At 40.8% G+C, this 21,475-nt stretch overlaps 1 non-coding gene across 1 annotated transcript; it reads right to left on the bottom strand.

The window, feature by feature from the left end:
- Window positions 1-4,346: 4,346 nt before the first annotated feature.
- LOC141559216 (U6 spliceosomal RNA) lies at window positions 4,347-4,449 on the bottom strand. The gene has a single exon (XR_012487285.1). It is a non-coding gene; the product is annotated as a U6 spliceosomal RNA (small nuclear RNA).
- Between the last annotated feature and the right edge of the window lie 17,026 nt (window positions 4,450-21,475).

Consider the following 21,475-nt stretch of genomic DNA (forward strand, 5'->3'; position numbering starts at 1 on the left):
GCAAGAAAACTCCCTCTTATCAATGCAGGTCAGCATTTTCTTTGTAACTTATAGTCTTAGAGAGTCTCTAGTGCACTAAGAAATTACATGACTTATTCAAGGTCTCATAGCCAATACATGTCAAATGTGGTACCTGAACCCAGCTTTTCCTGATTTGGAGACAGGGTCTCTGACATTGGGATACACTACCTAAAAATGGTAATAATATCTAGCATTCATATAGTGTTTTCAATTTTACAAATTGATCTTATTTCTTCATGGAATCAAGGTGTTTAGAGAATATAACATAATGGCAAATATGTTACCAGCCCTGGATTCTTACCCTGGCTTAGCCAGATGACTTCTGCAAGTTATTTTCTTTTTCTAAGGGGTCAGTTTTCTCATCTGTCAAATGAGGGGGTTTGACCAGACAGTCCCTAAGGTCTAGTAGTCTATGATTTTATGAAAGTCTAACCTGGGAGAAAGTCTCTGAAAAATGAGTTCTAGAGCCTGAGAGTGATGAGAGGGTCTTAGAATTTCTGTCCAGCCCCACTCCAGAGCAGCGCAAGGTTTGCTGTTCAGTTTACAGTTTATATCAGAATAACTTTACTATCCTTAATTTGTACCTTCCTGCTTTGAAGGGGAATGTGAGGATTCCCATTTCTGTCCCCAGAGTACCTGGGGCTCCAGGGAGGAAGCAAGCATCACAAATAAATGCCCAGCAGGAACATGGGGCTATCTTTGGAACATAATACTGTCTAATGGCTAGCTTGAGGCACTCGGAGTCAGAGATTCTTGGCTTCTCTTTCCAGTTCTATTTCTGACTTACTGTGGGACCTTGGATAAGCCTCATCTTCCTTTTTGCCTCCAGCCTCCATCTGTATTCCATGTTCTCTTCCGTAAGATGTGAGTTAAGGAGACAGAATACAGAGCAACTGGCACTACTGAATGATCAGGACCTTCTTTACTGTCTTCATCTTTCGGGGTTAGGCAGCACGTTACTTCTTTCCCTGATGACTTTTTTATTTTTCTCTCAATAAAATGGGCATTTTTGTCTGATCATCAGAAGGATCCCTCTATCTTCAGAAGTACTTCAGAAGGCCATCATTTTTGCTCCAGCTTGATTTTCTTCTCTTCCCTATCTCTAGTCTTTAATTAATCAGTTTAACTTTCATTTTCCTCTACTATTGAATCATTTTCTATTTGTTCTATCCTGGCTTAACACTTTGCCAAATCCAAACTACCATCTACCTCCTCTGTACCTACAAATGAGTCAAGAAATGAAAAATGCTGAATAGAACTGGAGGGAGTCTTGAAACTGTGCTGATAGAAAATGATTTAATATCAATTGGGCCCTCACTACAGCAAGGCAATCTTTAAGCTAAAAAAGGACTTTTTAATCTAGTGCTGTTTCCTAATATCTTTTCTCTCCTCCAGTCTCTTGCACCCACTAATCTCCCAGCTAAGGATCTCTCCTACTTTAGTAAGACAATAGGTATAAGAGGCTTTTCACTGAGCTCCCTCTTCATCGCTTTGACTTGGTGACTACTCTCTCTCCTCCCTTCTTCCAGTCTCTGATCACGAGATGATTCTTTTCTCTGCCAAGGTCAACTCTTTACATGAGCTTTTGATCTTATTCCCTCTTATGTTACTCAGCAAACTACCCCCACAATCATTCCTTTTCTCTTACTTTCACTCTCTTCCTACATATCAGTTCCTTCCCTAAAGCCTACAAACACAAGCCCCTCCACCAATCATTCTGAGCCAAACTCCGAGAAAATGCTACCTTCATTTGCTGCTTTAATTCCTCATCTCTTTTCAACTCTTTGCCATCTGTGGTCCTCAGTGGTTCCCTAAAATGGCTTTCTCCAAAGTTATCCATGATCTCCCAATTGCCTAGTCTGATCACCTTTTCTTAATTCCCAGCTTTCTTGAATTCTTTCTATAGCGTTTTGATCCTGTTGACCTTTTGCTCCTGGGTACCCTTTCCTCTCTGGGTTTGTGTGATATCCCTACCTGTCTGTTTTCCTTTATTAGATCATTATATACATCCCCACCCTCAAACATAGGTGTGCCTGTGCCCTCTCTCTCCACATGCTCTATCTTGGTGACTTTGTCACTAGACCAGTCCCTCACTTTATAGTTAAAGAGGAATAATGATGAGCCCACATAGGTTTAATTGTCTCTATGCTGATAACTCTCAGATCTAAACATTCAAACATAGTCTTTCTCCCGAGAGCCAGAACTGTATCATGAACTACTGAACATTTTGAATTGAATATCTCATAAGACTTTTCAAACTTAATATGTCCAAAACAGAACACATCATCTTCCCTCCTTCCCCAAACCTATTTCTCTTATGAAATTCCCTTTTAATGTTGAGGGTACTACCATTCTTCCAGCTACCAAGGTTCAAACTCTTAGTGTCTCACTCTCATTCATCCCCCATCAATCAGTTGCCAAATCTTGTTCTTACCTCCACAACATCTTTCACTTTTGTCCCCTTCTCTCCACTCATATTGTTACCATCCTAGTTCAGGCTTCTGTCACTTTTTAACTGGAAATTTATGGTAGTCTCTTAACTAGTTTCTGCTTCTTCCAGTCCATCTTCCACACAGATTTGAGTGGTTTTCTACAACCTCAGGATCTTCTTCATTAAACTCTAGTGACTCCCTATTTCTTTTAGCATCAAACAAAAACTTCTCTGTTTAAAATTTAAAGTCCTTTACAACCTGGCTTCATCTTACACTTCTAGCCTTATCACATATTACTTGCCTTCCTGTACTCTGAAGCTTTCTTAATGTTCCTCATTCAAACCCTCCATCTCCCCATCAATAACTTTCACTGGTTGTCCACTATACCTGAAATGTCCTCCTGACTTTTGCTTCTCAGAATCTCTAATGTCTTCTAAAGCTCTGCTTATTTGCTCATTTGTCAGTTCTTACATGAATGAAGCCTTCCTGATCCTTTTTTTTTTTTTTTTAAGTTACTGGTACCTTTTCCTCAAAATGATCTCATACCTTTTTTTATATATCTTTGGAGAGACTGAAAGCTTTTTGAAGGCAGGGATTGTTTCACTTTTAAGCTAAACAGGATAAAAGTAAAGATTTAAAAAATAATGTCTGGTACAAAATAGTAGGTGCTTAATAAATACTGATTTATTGATTGAGGTAATCATAGACTTTTAGGACTGGAAGGGACCTTATGCAGTGAGGGTACACTAGAGATTTAGCCAAAATCTTATAAAATCTTTGTTGAATACTAGAAGACAATCTTTCATTTGAGACCCACTTTAATTCTTGAATTCCATTTCATAAAAAGCCTGAAAGGGTTAATAAAAAGTAACTTCTAAATTGGAAAGTGCTTTATGTTTTTCAAAACTCTCTCACCCATCATAATCTTATTTGCTAACCAACAATAACTACTAACAAAGTAGAGAGGGAGCAGGTGGTATCTTCTCTGTTTGACTGATAAGGAAACTGAAAACCAGATTTTTCTGAAGTCACAGGAGGAAGCCCTCTTGGGGTATCTTGGAGTATATTGGCAAAGATACTGGAATATTTCTTTTTCCAGTTCATTTTATAGATATGGAAACGGGGTTAAATGACTTGCCCAGGATCACACAACTTGGAAGTGCCTGAGGTCAGATTTGAATTTAGAAAGTTGAGTCTTCCCTGTCTCTAGGCCAAATACTCTATCCATTGCACTACCAATTTGCTCTTTGACATTACTAGTACTACAACCCAGGTCTCCTATTTCATTTCCATTACACTATGTTGCTTCCAAAGTACCTTTCTCTCAATGAGTAAATTAAGGAGGATAATAAATGTCTACCATATGTTTCTCATAATTTGGAATCCATATTTTGAGGGGAAGGAGGCATGTATATGTAGATCTTAGGCAGGGCACTCAGAGGCTACTGCTCATCTCATTAGATATTTATTTATCCTAGAGGCAGAGGGAACAGAACCCTGCTTGGACTAGAATAATATCCTTTCTTGACATAACTTGGGCTGTTTCAGATTTTATCTCATTTGGCACAATTTTTCCTCCCTATAAAACACATACTTTTCTTTAGTTAGAAGGGACGTATATGAGGGTGAATAGATGTGTATATTGATAACCACTTATTGAGTACTTCTTGTGGTAGATGTCCTTTCTACCCTCATGGAGCTTATAGTCTTACAGGGAAAGATGTGAGTCACCTGCATATGAAGCAATTATGACTGGTGTGAATATGAGGACCTTATTTTTATGACACAAAATCCATCATCATCATCCATCAAACATTTTGTAATAATAATAGCTTCTATGTATAGAATATAGATAGAAAGAGCCAAAAAAGAGCCTTAGACTATTTTATTTTTAAAAATGGATCCAGAATTGAAGAATTTGCATGTCATCCTTAAATGGAGGCCATGCTATTCTCTGTATGGTTCCACTTTTAGTTTTGTGCTGACAAAATGGGCACAGACACCATTTAATTTTATTTCCTTTTACAGTAACAAAGAAACTAGATCCTAGGAAAGGGAAGGGACTGGTCCAGGTTACATGGTTAGCAAGTAGCATTACCTAATTTGATTTTTTTTGAGAGTCTTTTTGTATGGAGTATCATGTGAAACTCTAGGAATAAAAACAAATTTCTGGCTGTACTAGCTTGTGGTCTTTTCCCCAAAATCCTCCTTTGGATTCCATGATTTCTATGGCAACCCACTTTCACCCAACTTGTCACGTTAGAAACCTTGGGGTTATCAGTCAGCACACTTCTAGGCACTGGGGATACAGGTACAAAGGTTGAGAAAATCTCTTTGTAGGAAGCCTACATTCTTTTGGGTTTAGAGATGTCACTCTCAGTATCTGGAAAATTCTGAGTGTTCAGTGTCAGAACTACAGTCTTCCCTTTGTTCTGAGATTTTGCTGCTGTTATTTTGCCCCTGTTATTTTGCTGCTGACTTTAGACTTTGCTAGAAGCTAGACCTTCATGGCAGCTGGGTGGTGCAGTGGATAAAGTACCTGCCCTTAAGTCAGGAAGACCTGAGTTCAAATCTGGATCAGACACTTAACACTTCCTGGTTGTGTGACCCTGGGCAAGTCACTTAACCCCAATTGCCTCAGGGGAAAAAAAAAAAAAAGAAGCTAGAAGCTTCGAGATCTTTGGCTGGAGACCTTGGAACTTTCAGTGCTTCTAAAGTGGTCTGACATGTTTGGGGACTTGCTTCTGAGCTTGTTCCATGCTTAGGGTCCTTGACATCTTTGCATCCTAGAAGGTCACTCCTAAATTGAAGTCTTCTTAGTTTGTCCTGGACATATTCCCCAGAAATGGGTAGTGAGAAATAAAAGCTGCCACTTAGAACTTATTCCTTCATGCTGCACAAGGATAGCTCCCTCTGCTTTGATTTTGAGACCTCTTCTATTAAGTTTCTCTTTGCTTAGAGTTGTCTGTTCCTGGTTAAATCCTCTCCCTAGTGTTTGTAGATCTTTTTGTCTATCTGGATCTGGGTTGAAAATATGACTCGCTGTGATTTTTTCTTGGATTTTCTAATCACAATTTTATTTGGTGCCTTTTCTAGGTCTCTTTGGAGGAGTTATGGGGGAGGGGAAATTATTGTATTTCTTCCTGCTATTCTACCATTTTGCCTCTCTTTCTCCCAGTTTCAGAGATGGAAAGCCTCAGACATAGAGAAGGGAAACATTAATCATCACCAGAAACATTTCATTCTTGTGTCACACCCAATTTCTCCAATGAGGTGTAAATACCTTGTTTTCTGTTTTATAACTCTTTTAAAAAAATTAATCTGACAAGCACATATGTAGAATTATTAACAGCTTCTCCAACATTTGCCATTTTCCTTTGTAAGGTTCCTTTTAGCTCTGACATTTTATATTCTGACATTCTATGTTCTAACATCCCATTCTGTACTGAAATATCTATGAGGTATGAATTTGTAAGGTGGGGTTTTCATACCTGTATAAACTGGCAAATGAGAAAGATTTAGTCTGTTTCCTGAGTGTAGCTAACCTGGATTGTTAGAGGTCACTGTTATTAGAGCTAGTTTTCTGGGGACCTGGATATGACCATTTTGGGTTTAGTTCTGCAGATTCAACCATGTCACAGCTATCCAATAATGTAAATGACAGTCACATTTATATGCTATAATTTATTCAATTAAAGGTATACACATAGTAAGTACTCAAATAAATAAAATTTACTTGTCTTTAAAGAAGGTGTGAATAGGACTAAGTGGACATGAGGATTCAGTCAATCAATAAAATAAGCATTTATCAAGCACCTACAATGTGCTACCACTGTGGTAGGCACGGGTATACAAATAAAATGAATGCAATAATTCCTACCAGCATGGAGCTTACATTCTTTTTTTTTTTAATTCATTTTTTAAAATTTAATTTCTGTTTTATTTTATAATTATAACTTTTTTTTGACAGTACATATGCATGGGTAATTTTTTTTTACAACATTATCCCTTGCACTTACTTCTATTCAGATTTTTTCCCTTCCTCCCCCAACCCCCTCCCCCAGATGGCAGGCAGTCTTATACATGTTAAATATATTACAGTATATTCTAGATACAATATATGTGTGTAGAACCGAATTTCTTGTTGCAAAGGAAGAATTGGATTCAGAAGGTAAAAATAATAGTTTACACTCATTTCCCAGTGTTCCTTTTCTGGATGTAGCTGATTCTGTCCATCATTAATCAATTGGAATTGGATTAGCTCTTCTCTATGTTGAAGATATCCACTTCCATCAGCATACATCCTCGTACAGTATCATTGTTGAAGTGTATAATGATCTTTTGGTTCTGCTCGTTTCACTTAGCATCAGTTGATGTAAGTCTCTCCAAGCTTCTCTGTATTCCTCCTGTTGGTCATTTCTTACAGAACAATAATATTCCATAACATTCATATACCATAATTTACCCAACCATTCTCCAATTGATGGACATCCATTCATCTTCCAGCTTCTAGCCACTATGAAAAGGGCTGCCACAAACATTTTGGCACATACAGGTCCCTTTCCCTTCTTTAGTATTTCCTTGGGATATAAGCCCAGTAGTAGTATGGCTGGGTCAAAGGGTATGCACATTTTGATAACTTTTTGGGCATAATTCCAGATTTGGAGCTTACATTCTAACAGGGAAGACAAGAACATATGCAGAATAAATATAAAGAGGATAAATACAAATAAATAGAAAATAATTCAATTCAAGATAGTTTCAGAGAGTGGGCACTGGCTTTTGAAGGGATTAGGAAAATGCTGCTTGTAGAAGGTGATACTCAAGCTGGGTCTTGAAGGAAGAGAGAGATTCTATGAGTCTGAGGTCAGGAGGGAATGCATTCCAGGCATAGGGTGACAGCCTGTGCAAAGTCTCACAGATGAAATTCTGAGTGTCCTGTAGGTGGAACTGATATACAAATTTGGCTGGCTTGCAGATGATGTACTATCAGGCTGCAAAGTTCCCCCCAGTTCAAAAATTCTGTGGACTTGCCTTGAGGGCTTATCTCCCAATACTACAAATAAGAAGTTATTGCTATATTTTGAACTTAGTGGAAGTCCTTTATAATGCTAATATTGGTGAAATAGGCTCTATTATTAGACTTCTACCACTTGTAATTGTTACATTAAAGGGAACTAGATTATATCATATGAGATTACCTAGCGGATTCTGAAACATCATGGACTTGATGTTGGGACATCTAAGTTTAGTCATGATTCTGTCACTGTAATCCTGGCTTCTAATCTTTCCCATACCACTGAGCAGCAATGTGACCTTAAGTATGTCATTTTACTTTGGGTTCTCAGTTTTTTCCTCTGAAAGGGTTGGATTAGATGTTCTTTAAAGGCTTTTCTTGCTCTAATGCTCATTCTTCTAGTCCTAATATTCTATGTCCTGAGTTCCCATCCAGTTTCAACACTATGTGCTCTAAGTCCTTTTTGACTCTTATCTTGTATATTGTAGAATCCCTTCCATTTTTTTTCCTTCACTTAACATTTATTTTCTCTTCCTTCCACTTCATGCTTCTTCCTCATATGAAAGGAAAAAAACTTATATAGATAAGCAAAACAAATTGTCCTTGTCCAAAAATTTATTTCTTATTCTGCCTCTTGAATCTATCATCTCTGTCAACAATAGGTAGCAGTTCTCTAGAATCATGGTGAGTCATTGCATTAACCAATTTTTAAGTCTTTAAAAATTATTTGTCTTTACAATGTTGTTATCGCATAAATTGTTCTCCTGGTTATACTCAGTCTGCATCATTTCTTGAATCTCTACAGATATCTCTGAACAATAGTATTATATTACATTTGTATGCTATAATTTGTTCAGTCATCCCCCAATTGATGTGCATTCTTTTAATTTGCAATTTTTTGCATTTATAGAGTCCTTTTCTTCTTTATTTGCTCTCTCTGGGATATTGATATATCAAAGTATATGCACAGTTTAATACCCACTACTGTCATGGGCAGGTAGGTGGCACAGTGGGTAGAGCATTGGGCTTGGAATCAGGTAGACTTATCTTCCTGAATTCAAAACTGGCCTCAGATACTTATTAGTTGTATGATCTTGGGCAAGTTACTTAACTGTTCTGCTTTAGTTTTGCAAACCACTCTGGTATCTTTGTCAAGAAAACCCCAATGGGTCCACTAAGAGTTAGACATGATTGAAATAACTTAACAACAAAATGACTTTCAGAAGATAATTCCAAATTACTTTTTTGAATATCTGGATCAGTTCATAGCTCCACCAACAGTCATTTTTGTAAGATTTTGTAAGATTCCTTTTAGTTCTGACATTTTATGTTCTGACATTCTATATTCTAACATCCCATTCTGGACTGAAACATCTATGAGATATGAATTTATAAGATGGGGTTTTCATACCTGTATACCATGTATTCAGTTCCTTTCTTGAATGGATCCAATCTGTTAGAGGTCACAATTGTTGGAGCTAGTTTTCTTGGGATCTGGATATAACCATTTTGGGTTTAATTCTGCAGGTCCAACCATGTTATCAGCACCACTCCCCCCAACTCTAGTGACCACCTCCAAGATCAAACACAAAACCCTCTGTTTGGCATTCAAAGCTCTTCATAATCTAGCCCGCCCCAACTTTTCCAATCTTTTTACCTCTTACTCTCCATCATGTATTCTCTGATCTAATTGCACCAATCTCTTTGCTGCTGCAGGAACAAGACACTCCCATCTCTTGATTCTGGGTATTTTCTCTGGCTGGAATGATCTCTCTTCTCAACTCTACTTAATGACTTTCCTAGATTCTTTTAAATCTCAAATAAAATGCCATCTTCTACAATCCCTCTTAATTCTAATGTCTTCCCTTTTAAATTTTTTTTCTATTTATCCTGTATACCATTTGTACATGTTTGTTTATATCTCTCCTATTAGTTCTTGAGCTCCTTTAGGGCACAAGACTATCTTTTGTCTCCTTCTGTGTGCCAGAGCTTAGCACAGTGGCTAGTACATAGTAGGTGTTTAATAAATGTTTATTTATTAATTGACTTCCTGTCTGAAGTAGAGGTACCACTGGGTCCCTAAGTAAGCAAGGGAAATTGGAAGATTAGCCTTTGCTAGTATTATAACTTCCCCTTTTGGGCCTTGCTAAGAGGCTAATAATTAAACACATCAGCACATGGTTCAGCTAGAATGGTGTGGAAAAAGATACAGGGAAAGTTTCCAGGGAAATTGAAAGCCAGTCTGTGCTCAGGAAAACAACTGCTCCAACTCCAACATAAGCAAGGTGTTCTGGGCTTATTTTCTGTTGACAACTTCCCATCGAGCACTTGGAACCTCTGATCGAGAGACAAATGCGCCAGTGTGAGGCTTAACTTGTAATGGAGAGAGCAGGAGGCTCCGATATTCCCGACATCATTTGGGGTAAAAGTGGACACAGAAGTTCTAGTTTGGGGTATCTTCTAGAGACAAAGGCAGTGGTGGTTTTTTTTTTATTCATTTTTCCAAATTATCCCCTCCCTCCCTCCACTCCCTCCCCCCGATGGCAGGTAATCCCATACATTTTACATGTGTTACAATATAACCTAGATACAATATATGTGTGTAAATACCATTTTCTTGTTGCACATTAATTGTTAGCTTCCGAAGATATAAGTAACCTGGGTAGATAGTCAGTAGTGCTAACAATTTACATTCGCTTCCCAGTGTTCCTTCTCTGGGTGTAGTTGTTTCTGTCCATCGTTGATCATCTGGAAGTGAGTTGGATCTTCTTTATGTTGAAGATTTCCACTTCCATCAGAATACATCCTCATACAGTATTGTTGTTGAAGTGTATAGTGATCTTCTGGTTCTGCTCATTTCACTCAGCAACAGTTGATTTAAGTCTCTCCAAGCCTCTCTGTATTCCTCCTGCTGGTCATTTCTTATAGAGCAATAATATTCCATAACCTTCATATACCACAATTTACCCAACCATTCTCCAATTGATGGACATCCATTCAACTTCCAGTTTCTAGCTACAACAAAAAGAGCAGGCAGTGGTGTTTTAAATACAGTGATATTGGCTCTGGAGTTACATAGTCTATATGGGAAAAACTGGCTTTTGTCAGTAAACTAAGCTGACATTACTAGGAAGATACTTAAGAGAAACTGCTCTGTGTAGTATGGAGGGGCTGATCTTAGAAGTAGTTAATGTTTATGAAGTGCCTCAAAGGTGAAAAGCACCACATAAGTGCTGAGGGTTTGCAAGATTTTTCAGCCTATAATTTTTCCAGAAAAATGGCCTTCCAGTTTTTCACCCCTTGAGGTCCGTGGTTGCAAAGCTCTAGCTGTGATGGGCACACATGACATACAGATTGTCACCATGGCAGGGAAGCGCTACCTATTTCTACCAGCTTCTGCGGCCCTCTCCCAGCCGGGTGAGACCCCTTTTAGGAGAGGGAAGATAGTTTGGACTTAGAGGAAAGGACTGAGCAGTTTTTGATGCTGGGAACACAGTTCTTTAATGGGAGAATGAAAAGAGCATTTGATTGAGAGTTTATAATCCTGGATCCTAGACCTCACTCTGCCACTTATTAGCTATGTAAACTTATGCAAATCAGTTCTCCTCCCTGGGCCTCAGTTTTCCAAATTATCAAGTAGGGATACATGACCCTGAAGGTTTCTTCCACATTTAAAATTCCATGTAGCTTGGTGCATATAGACTCAGGTGGAAGTTGAGATCTATTTTTACTAATAGCTGATGCTTACACGAGGTTTAATGTTTTTAAAGTGCTCTTCATATACTATCTCATTTGACACTCTTGATAACTCTGGGAGGTAAGTGCCACAGGTATTATTATCCCCATTTCATAGAAGAGGAAACAGGCTCAGAGAGAAAAAGTGACTTATTGCCCATGGATCTTTTAGACTTGGATATTTACGGCAGAGTCAGGATCTGAGGCCTTCTGACACTACCACCATTACACGGTTCTGGGACTCCCATTCTAACTTTCCTCCAAACCTCTGGGCTGATGGGGGAGAAAAGCCGGCATACTGTACATAAAGTCCGTTGTAAACATTAAAGCACTACATGGAGTCAGGTATTATGGGTTTCACCGCACCATGCTGCTGCCTTTTTAATTTGTGATGTAGAAGTCCCCTTAAAGGTTTCATTCGTGCTGGAGGGATCCTGCTTTCTCAGAGCTGTCCCGCGGCACAATGCGCCGCTGTAAGGGTTTTTGGTATGACCATTGCCCGGAGTAGTGCAGAGAGGCTGGGACAAGTAGGTTGGCCACCAGCTCCTCAGTTTTCCGGGCGAGCCTGCCGGTGCAAGGGCCTGGTCACTGCCACAGCCTTCTGGCTGTTCTGCTCCAACTCTCTCCCCACTGCAGTTATCGAGGCGATCTTCCCGAAGTCCGGGCACCTCGCCTCCTAGTCCACAAACTCCAGTGGTTCTTCCTCAGAGCCAGCATAGACCCTCGCTCTGGCTTTTAATGCCCTCACACACTGGGCCCTTCCTACTTTCCGGACTTGTTACACTGTACTTCCTTCCACCTCCCCGGGATCCGTGACCGGCCTCCCTCCCTCCTCGGATACCTCCTCTGGGGCACTGGCGTCCGTGCCCGAAACGCGCTCCTCTTATCTTCCCCCCCCCCTCCCGCTCTCTTCGCGCTTCTCCTACACCCGCACCTCCCTGTTCCCCGCAGGGGCTACTTCCAGCCATGCTTGTGTTGTGCTTGCCCATCATTGTCTTCCCTCAGCATGAACCGTTTTGAGGGCAGGACTGCTCGTGGTATTCTAGAATTTAGCGCAGCGGCCGAGCAGGAGCCGCCTAATAAAGGTTCCTTGGCGGGGAGTCTGGGGAAGGAGAACGCCCGGGTTCAGCGCTTTGCTGGTTGCTGTGGGGGCTTCACAAACGGGCCCAGGCGTCCGTATAGCGTCTATAAAGTACAGTCTTCGTTCTCGGGCGACGGCGGGCCGAGTGGCAGCGTCCCTACTTTGTACGGGAGAAAGCACGCGGAGAGGACGTGGTCAGGAAGCCGGGTCACTGACAGTCTCGCCTTGCTTCAGGAAGCTTCCACTCTAGCCCGGAGGAGAAAGCCGCTGGGGAGCGCTCCCAGGGTGGGATGCCAGACTGGGAGAACGCCCCGGGAAGAGCCACGCTAGAGTAAGGGGCAGGTAAGGGAGGGACGGGTCGGAGAGGAGGCGGGGCTGAGGGGAGGGTGGGAAGCGCAGGCTGTGGCAGGAGAGGGAAGGATGATTTGGGGTTCTGTCGTTACAGCCTGTTTCCGAACTCTCCCGGGGGCACGTGCGAGGCACCCGCGGGACCGGCACCTGCCCCCGCCCACTCTCCCGGGGTGAGACTGAGAAACAGGAGCCGAGGGGTTAATCAGGGTTCCTTCCTTCTGCTAGAGAAAATGAGTGCCCAGGGAGGCGAGGCGCTCCGGATGGGAGGGGCCCCCGCTCCGGCCGCACCCCCAGAGGAGGGCTTCTGGAACAACCAAAACTCCCCGCCCGAGAGGGAGAGGGAGGGTCCTCTTCCGCGTGCTCTTCTCCGGTCCTCAGACCCCGCTTCTGCCCACGAGCAGAGCATTGTGGGAGTTGTAGTCCAGTCCCCTCTCCTCTCCTCTCCATTTCTCTGCCCGGGGAGTCTAGCGAGCTGTGGGGGAGGAGCCCAGGGTGGTGGCGCTAGCCCGATAGGCTGAGTTAGGGGGAGGGCTGAAGTTTGTTTGTTTGCTTTTTTTGGCGGGGGCAGGGAGGGCGGTAGTGAAATCTGTGAATTAACCCTTCCTGAGCCCCGGATGACCCAAGCATTTGGTAGATGATAGATATTCTCTCTGGGAGCCTTTAAGGGGTGTGGTTTAGCCGCACGTGGGCCTGCTCTGGGACTCTTCCACCCCAAAGAGGTCTCCTGAGCAGGAGGTGGATTTGTCCTGGGGAGCTGGGCCGAACCCCGGCTGCTGGGTCCGCAGACTCGATGTGGTGGTTTGGTGAATTTGTCCGAGTGAAGTATAAGTGCGGCCTTGCCAGGGGAGAATTTCCTGCTGAAGAGCAGAACTGCTCTAGATCCCAGAGCCTCTGAGGCCGGAGGCGAACTCTTAGTTTAAGGCATCACGGATCAGCTTCTAGGAAGGGACTACAGACAGGGAATCCCGACCCCTGATTTTACTGAGGAGGAACCTGAGGACGAGCGGCCGAGGGGCCTGCAAGAAGCAGCTCTGGGCCCTGCGACCCCGTGAAGGCTGGATGGCAGGGGAGCGCCCTCGCGGTAGACGCGGGGGAATCCCTCAGTGCTCGGCCCCTTGTCTGTTCCCATGGAGCAGTTATGAGCCCAGTTTTATTGCACTATCGTGCGCACACTGCGCCGCCGAGCCCGACTACCTCAGGGCGTGAATCCCTCACAGCCGTTCTCGGGATGCGAGCGGTTACCTCAGTGCAAACACCTCCCTGACCGGAGGCCGCCGCCTCATCCATTCCCGGAGGAAACGGCCCCGGCGTGGCCTCGGCTCTAGCACAGGGTGCAGAGCGGCTGCGGAGCTGAGGGCAAGAAAGGAGGGTTACCATGCCTTTTTCCAACGAGCGCCACAGTGTATAAGGCACCTTTTAACCCTCCCCTTCCTGTCTGAATCTTTCTCCATCCAGCGGCCGAAAAACTAAGCTAGAAGCATATTGAATCTCCTCAGTCGCTGTAGCATCGTGAGGCTGAGAAATAGGCGGGATTCTTTTTGCACTTTTTAGTTGTGGTAGAAGCAGGGAGATTCAGTCCAGATGTTGAGGTCTGGAGGCCCAGGGGAGATTAGCCAGATGTGGCGCTGGTTGGGAGCCCTGGGGGCAGGCCAGCCTTCAAGAGCCTGACTTCTCGTTTCCCGCCCTGGAATTTTGTTGTCCCTTTTCCCCCTGTAAAGTTTAAGGTTGGGATTATTATCATTATTGTTATCATGAAGTTTGCCTTCTAATTCCGAGGGAAGCTCCCTCTCTCCTACTTACTAATAAAAGGGAAATATTTAATGTGTGCACCGTGCTAACCTGGCCTTTATTTTTATTTTACATTAAGTCTTGAAGGATTGATTTCAGTATAATCTCCTGTGGCCCAAAGACATAAGGCCTTAATGACGGCACTGGCACTGTTCTCCTTACCCCTTTCTCCACTGACCGCCAGAATACTCCAAGTATCTCCATTCCTGTGTAAACTGCTTCGAGAAAACACCAATCAAAGAAAAGTTTTGTCCTTAAATTATTGATGTTGCTTTCAAGAGAGGAATTGTGAACATTTTAGAAATTAAAATCAGATTATGCCCCTTCTGTGAGAGAGAGAGGGAGAAACCACGAGCGGCCTTCTCTACTCAGCGTGTATTCTCTTATGTGGCCAGATAGACCCGCAGAATGCAGAACAACCAGAGAGTGCCCCAGAGGGCACTGGCCCAGGCCTTGCATTTTGAAGACAGAGACGGAAGAGCAAAGAAGTCAAGAACTATCTGCTGGTCCTTTTTGTCTTGGACATTTACCAGAAAAGCTCTGGATTGAATCACTTGCCCAAAGTCACATAGATAGAAAGTGACAGAGTCAGAATTATAATTGATGTCCTGTGCCTTCAAATACAGGAATTGTTATCATTGACCATGCTTTATATATAGTAGATTAGAAAACTCTAGAGGCATGAACTTCATTTTGTCTTGATTCTGAGAGCCTTAGTCCATTGGCTTATACACAGTAAGCACTTAATAAAGGTTTGTTCCAATAAACTGGAAAAAAAAGAGCCATATGCTTATCTCTATATGCACCTATCTGTTTTGGTAATAGAACAAATATAACCCCAGATTAACCAGATTGACGAGTCTGGATTTGGTTTCACAGGCAGTTCTGAACCATTATGGACTTTTGAGCTCAGAAGTAGCTTGGAAAAAATTCTTTTCATATTTTCCTTTCCTAATGGAGCCTCAATTTTTCCATCTGTAGAAAGGGAGTGATACTATTCTATTTCATTCAAACAGTTGGAGTTAACCTTTGTAAAACACAGAGTTCATTTATTCTGTAATCATTTATTAAACTCCTGCTACATACCAGGCACTGCACTAGGTGCTAGGAATACAAAGACAAAAATGAAATTGTCTTTGCTTTCAGGAAACTTAAATTTATTTGGGCGAAACAACATGAACACAAAGAAGGGACCGGAGACTATGTAAATTAGATACAAAGTAAGTGGAGAGCTGAGAGGCACAGTGGGCAGAGTGCTGGGCTTGGAGCTGGGAAGTTGGGAACATTCCTTTTCCTGAGGTCAAATCTATTCTGACGTTTGCTAGCCGTGTGATCCTGGGTAAGTCACTTAACCCTGTTTGTCTCCGTTTCCTCGTCTGTAAAATGAGCTGGAGAAGGAAGTGGCAAACCGTATCCTTGCCCCAAAAACCCAAATAGGTCAGGAAGCGCCAAATGAGTCTGGAAAATGACTGAACTAGGAAGGCTGAACTCTAACCCCGGGAGATAACAAGGGGCATTGTGGAGAAGTTAGCACTTGAACTGAATCTTGAGGGAAGCTAGAGATTCCAAGAGACAACGCTGAGGAGGAAGAACATTTATAGCAAACGGAGCATTTTATACAGGAGTTTGTTTGGAAGGGAGACTAAGTGGAACAATGTGGAATAAAACTTGGAGGCTGGGCTGGAACCAGGCTGTGAAGGACTCTAAAAGCTAAACAGAGTTTGTACTTGATCTTACAGGCATTAAACAATCTCTGGAGTGGGAATGCTTCAGGAATATCACTAAGGACAAAGAGGGGGTGATGTCCTAAATTAGGGTCATGGGCCACGCAGAGAAGAGGATAGATAGGAGAGCTATTATGGAAGTAGAATCAACTGGATTTGACAATTCACTGGATGTGTGAGATTAAAAAAAAGAGGTATGAATCAAGAGAGAGTCTGAGTTTATGAACTTAGGGGCACATGGTGGTGTACTTAAGAGAAGGAAGTTAAAAAGAGGGGAGGATTGTGGGATGGTGAATAACTGTTGATGTCATAGCGTAAGAGGCAAGAGCTTATATGAGGTCTATAAGAGAGAAAGCTTGGCTTAGTGGAAAGTAGAATCTGGAGTCAGGAATATCTGAGTTCCTATCTGGCCTCTGACACTACCCCCCTGTATTTTAGAGAACAATTATTTAATCTCTCAGTGCCTTAGAAAGTTTTTAAGGTTTTCCACATCACACATGTCACAAATTTGGTGGAGAGAGAGCCCACACTGGGAGGTCTCTACCTTGACAGAAACTTTACCTGATGATCCACATATCTGCATAATTCCAATTATTATACCAGATTACATCAGGTCTTAATAATAATAGTTAGAAAGACATAAAGAAGGGATGAATTAATTCTTTTCTTACCTATTTATCCTCAACACTTAAGTTGGCAGAATTTGAAGGCCGTTTCTCTTCCTTTAGCAGTTAGAGCTGCATGTCAGATGCTATTTACTTGGGAAAGCTAACATAACTAGCTTTGTAATTACATGTGTTACTTGTAAACATCTCTCCAGCTAAGAATGTTCACAGGGATGGGTCAGTTGAATATACCTTAGACTTTCCAGGAGGGTAGTTGCTCAGTAATGGTCAAAATGAATTCTGTCTGTTTTTCGGGCTTTTCAGGTTTAAGCATGCTTCATTTTTTTAACCTGGGACTGGTTAAGGAAGCCTCATTAGGTTCACTTTGGGCAAGTCACTTATTATCTCTGGACGTCAGTTTCTTCATCTATAAAATGATGTGGGTTGAATCTCTCTCTAAATCAGATACTAAATATGATCTTAATCAGATAAGTGATTTTTGTCCCCTTTGGGGGGAAATGGGTATGTGTGCAATTTTCTGACCACTTTAGTGAGGGTTGGTCTGATCTAACAGGATCCTGGAGGGAAATTAGTTTGCTGGTGAAACTATTCTAAAACTGAATGCTGATGGTCATGGTAGGGGATGCGTAGGCAATGAAGGAAACTTCCGGATTTTAGAAAAAGGTTCACAAAAGTGCTTCCTCAAAGAAGAGAACCAATTTGTTCTGGAAGGAAAGGACTGGATTTGGAGTCAGGGGGTCTGACATTCACTTCCTGTGTAACTACCATGACTAAGTCACCTAACCCCTCTGTCCCTCAATTCCTTCATCTTTAGAATTGGGGTAATAATAAAGCTTATACATATAAATTTTACAAGGTTGCTGTGAAAAAAAAAGTGATTTTAAATAGTGGCCTTTAAATATGAAGTACTACTGTTTTTACTAGTAAACAAGTTAGATCTTTGGTTGTTCTTTCTTATGCTGCCTCTTGTCATTGCTTAGAATGGAGAAGGGCAGTTCATGCAGGACTCACCACAGAAGGATGGAGGAAGCTGGGATATATCTGTGCTATTACTTATTCTCCTCTTAATATATATATATATATATATATATATATATATATATACATATGCATATATATAATATATATATGAAAAAATATATAGAGAGACCATATATGAATATGTATATATGTATAAATGTGTAAAATATAATACACACACACACACACACACACACACACACACTTTTCCCCCCTTTTCAGGGAGAGACCAAGCTTAAAATGATCCTCAAGACCATTCTTGGACGACAAAAATTTACAAAACTACAACAGGCAGCCTGAATGGGCTGGAGACAAGGGGGGAAAGGGGAACAGAAGATACTTTTTTCAGTAAGGGAGCATTGATTGGTTGACCATATGTATGTGAACTTCAGGTTCCTTCCCTTTTGCCCTCTCCTCTCTCTTTTCCAGTCAGCCAGATATTTCTCCCTTTGCTCTATTTTCCTTTGTTACTGTCCAAACAGGGTGGGCTCCTGAGAATGTGGGACTAGGATGAAGTCAAGAAGGTCATTTGGAAAGTGGTCACAGTATCAGAGTAACCAAATTAGAATCTTACCTCTGTTTCAGCCTTATTTAAATCCCTTTAATTCTTTGAGCCCTAGCTTCCTTATCTACAGAGGGGGATGCTACCATTACCTACTTCCTAGGGATAGTGAGGGAAAAGGCTTTGTAGATCTTAAAAGTGCTATAGAAATACAAACTATTGTTAAATTCAATTTATCCATGAATTCTCTACTCCAGTGAAACATCAGGTCTGATTCCTAACCTTCCTTCTAATAACTTATTGGCCTACTAAGGTTAAGGACTAGATCCATGATGTTGCTGATAAAAGAAATCCCACATAAGTAAACTCCTTCTTACCAGTGCAGGCCCAGATAAAGCCTGGACTTTTGATTTCATTGATACATATAGGGAGTTCCCAGAAGAAGAAATCTCCACTACTGTTGCAGTTTTGATTTGCAACTTACAGAATTATTATGAGTTGCCCAGAAGTCTGAGAAATTCAGTGACTTTTCCAGGGTTACCTCAATAGCTTGGATTAGAGAAAGGACTTGAATCAATTATTAAGCATTTATAAAGTACTTACCATGTATCAGACATGTAAAAATTGAGCTTAAATTCAAACTGAACCTAAATTTTCCTGGCTTGTTCTCTATCCATTATCCCACACTGTCTCTATTTGGTTAGTGAAAGGTTTAAGAGAACTTGTCTTTTTGGTTCTTTATCAGGTTGGGAAGATTAAGCCCTAGCCTCAGTTTTTGGCATTTGACCAGTTGAACTTAAATTGTGGGAATTTGTTTTGGGTGGTCTTTCAGTACCAAGTCAATATGGCTTAATGCAGTTCAATCTTAATTAATCACTGGAGAACTGCTATGTTCCAAGCAACTGGTTAAGGTCCTGCAAAAATGATTTAACTATGTTATGCATTAAAAATATATATATGCTTTTCACTATAATAATGGATCTATGATCTCATTTACATGGATGTTCTTTCTAGCAATGCAGAGTGAAATCTATTCCATCCCACTTAATCTGTGCCATTCTCATCTATGTTTTTCTATAAATGCATGCAGAAGATTTACTCAACTTTAGGAGCCTTCTTCCATATTCCTGGACTTTAATAAGATAGGAGTGGAGCATATCAGCTGTTGTCCCTTTTAATTATCCCTCCGGTTGCCCTAAAATCAGATTCACTTTTTGTTTTTTTTTGTTTTGTTTTAGCCTTGCTTGAATTTCTCTGGTTTAAGTCCTTTACTCTATTTTTTTTTGGGGGGGGTAGTTCTTTATTTATTATGTGTTATGGCCTGTTTGCACCCAATGTGTTTCTTTCCTTTGTCCTCTGAGGGATAATTTATTTTTAATTCTTCCAGGCTTGGCTGTCCCATGTCTCAGAATGAGGCAACAACAATGTTTTCTAAAATGTGGGCAAATAATTTTCTTCCTTTGTGAAGTTTTGACCTTGGCTTTCTACCACCACTTTATGGTCCATACTTATTTTAGATGGACAATAAATGAAAACAGAATTTTCTAGTATAATGTTTTCTGGTGGTATAGTTTTGAATCAAGTCATAGAATGCTCAAGCTAAAAGGAGCTCACTTTTGGATCAGCCTCTTTTGCCAAGCAATAGTGCAAAGCTCCTTTTCCTGTGGTCCTTACATCCTTACTTGTGGTCCTGTAGCCTGCCTGTTCAAATACCTTTAGTGTTTAGAAAGTTCTTTTTCAATCAAGTAGATGATGACTAAGGTATGGGGGAATATGGGAAGATATGGAAGAAATCTAAGGAATAATTATGAATCAGAAAAAAACATATTAACCTAAGAATATGAGAAACAAATATTATTACTTTTTAAAAAATAAATAATATAATTGTTACAAACCTAAATGAGACTTCTATTGTACAGATCAGTATACTGGAAGAAGTGATTGACTAATGAATTAATTGACTAGAGGAATGCTTTCTTCTTTAAGTGGTGAATGAATCAGGAATAATTTTTAGAGCTGGGAAGGACATCAGTAATTATCTAATCCAATTCCTTCCTTTTACAGCTGAGGAAACTGAGGCACAGAGAAGTTTTAAACACAAAGCTGGTAAGTATCTGAGATATTACTTGAATTCAGGTTTTCCTGATTCCATGTCAACCCCTATCCATAAAATGACTTTTTTAGGGTCAAGGGCCTTTTCAAGGTAGGGCCTAGGATCAAACCCATGGTATAATGGTAAATGTTTAATAGGTAGTTCTTTGGGGAAAAAATACACATGGTACTTTTTAATGTTTAATCTGATTACTAACATTTTCTTATTACTTTCTTAAGTTTAGCAATCAATAAAACGTTAAATCAAGTTTCTAATTTGTAGGTTTTGCCAATTTCTGAGTGTGAATTGTCAAAGTGAAAATTTAACAATCAGCTTTCTCCAGCACACCCTCGAATCTAGAATCTAAACTACCAGTTTCCCCCTCTTTAGTGTACCATGACTAACTTATCAGTTAAGATGAATTAAAATCTTTATCTTTGTCATATTTTCTAATGATGTTTTCTTTTCCAGCCTTACTTTCTATCACTCTCCTTCATATATTCTGCTTTCTGGATAAACTGTACTACTAGTTGCTTTCCATTTTGTTCTACTTTTTTTTATTATTAAAGCTTTTTAATTTTCAAAACATATGCATGGATAATTTTTCAACATTAACGCTTGCAAAATCTTGTGTTCCAATTTTCCTCCCTTCCCCCACCCCTTCCCCATATGGCAAGTAATCCAATAGATGTTACACATGATAAGAATATATGTTTGTTCTACTTTCTAACATGGGCCTAGAAGGAAAATCCCCCACCCCCATCCTGAGGCAATTGCTGTTAAGTGACTTGACTTGCCCCGGGTCACATAGTTAGGAAATATTAAGTGTCTGAAGCTAAATTTGAACTCGGGTCTTCTCAACTTCACGGCTGGTACTACATCCATCCTACATCTACTGCCACTACATCTAGCTGCCCCTAGAAGGAAGATTCTAAACTTGGCAAAGTGAATGTCAAGTTACAAGTGGTAAGTTCATGAAGTTAAATGAGAAAAAAATTACACCTGTATTATTATTAATAACTTTTGGTTTCTTTTATAATCCTAGGTATTTTGTTTTATGTATTTAAAGATATTCTGGGAAAGAGT

Source organism: Sminthopsis crassicaudata, chromosome 2 (genome assembly GCF_048593235.1).
Source record: "Sminthopsis crassicaudata isolate SCR6 chromosome 2, ASM4859323v1, whole genome shotgun sequence".
NCBI lineage: Eukaryota > Metazoa > Chordata > Mammalia > Dasyuromorphia > Dasyuridae > Sminthopsis > Sminthopsis crassicaudata.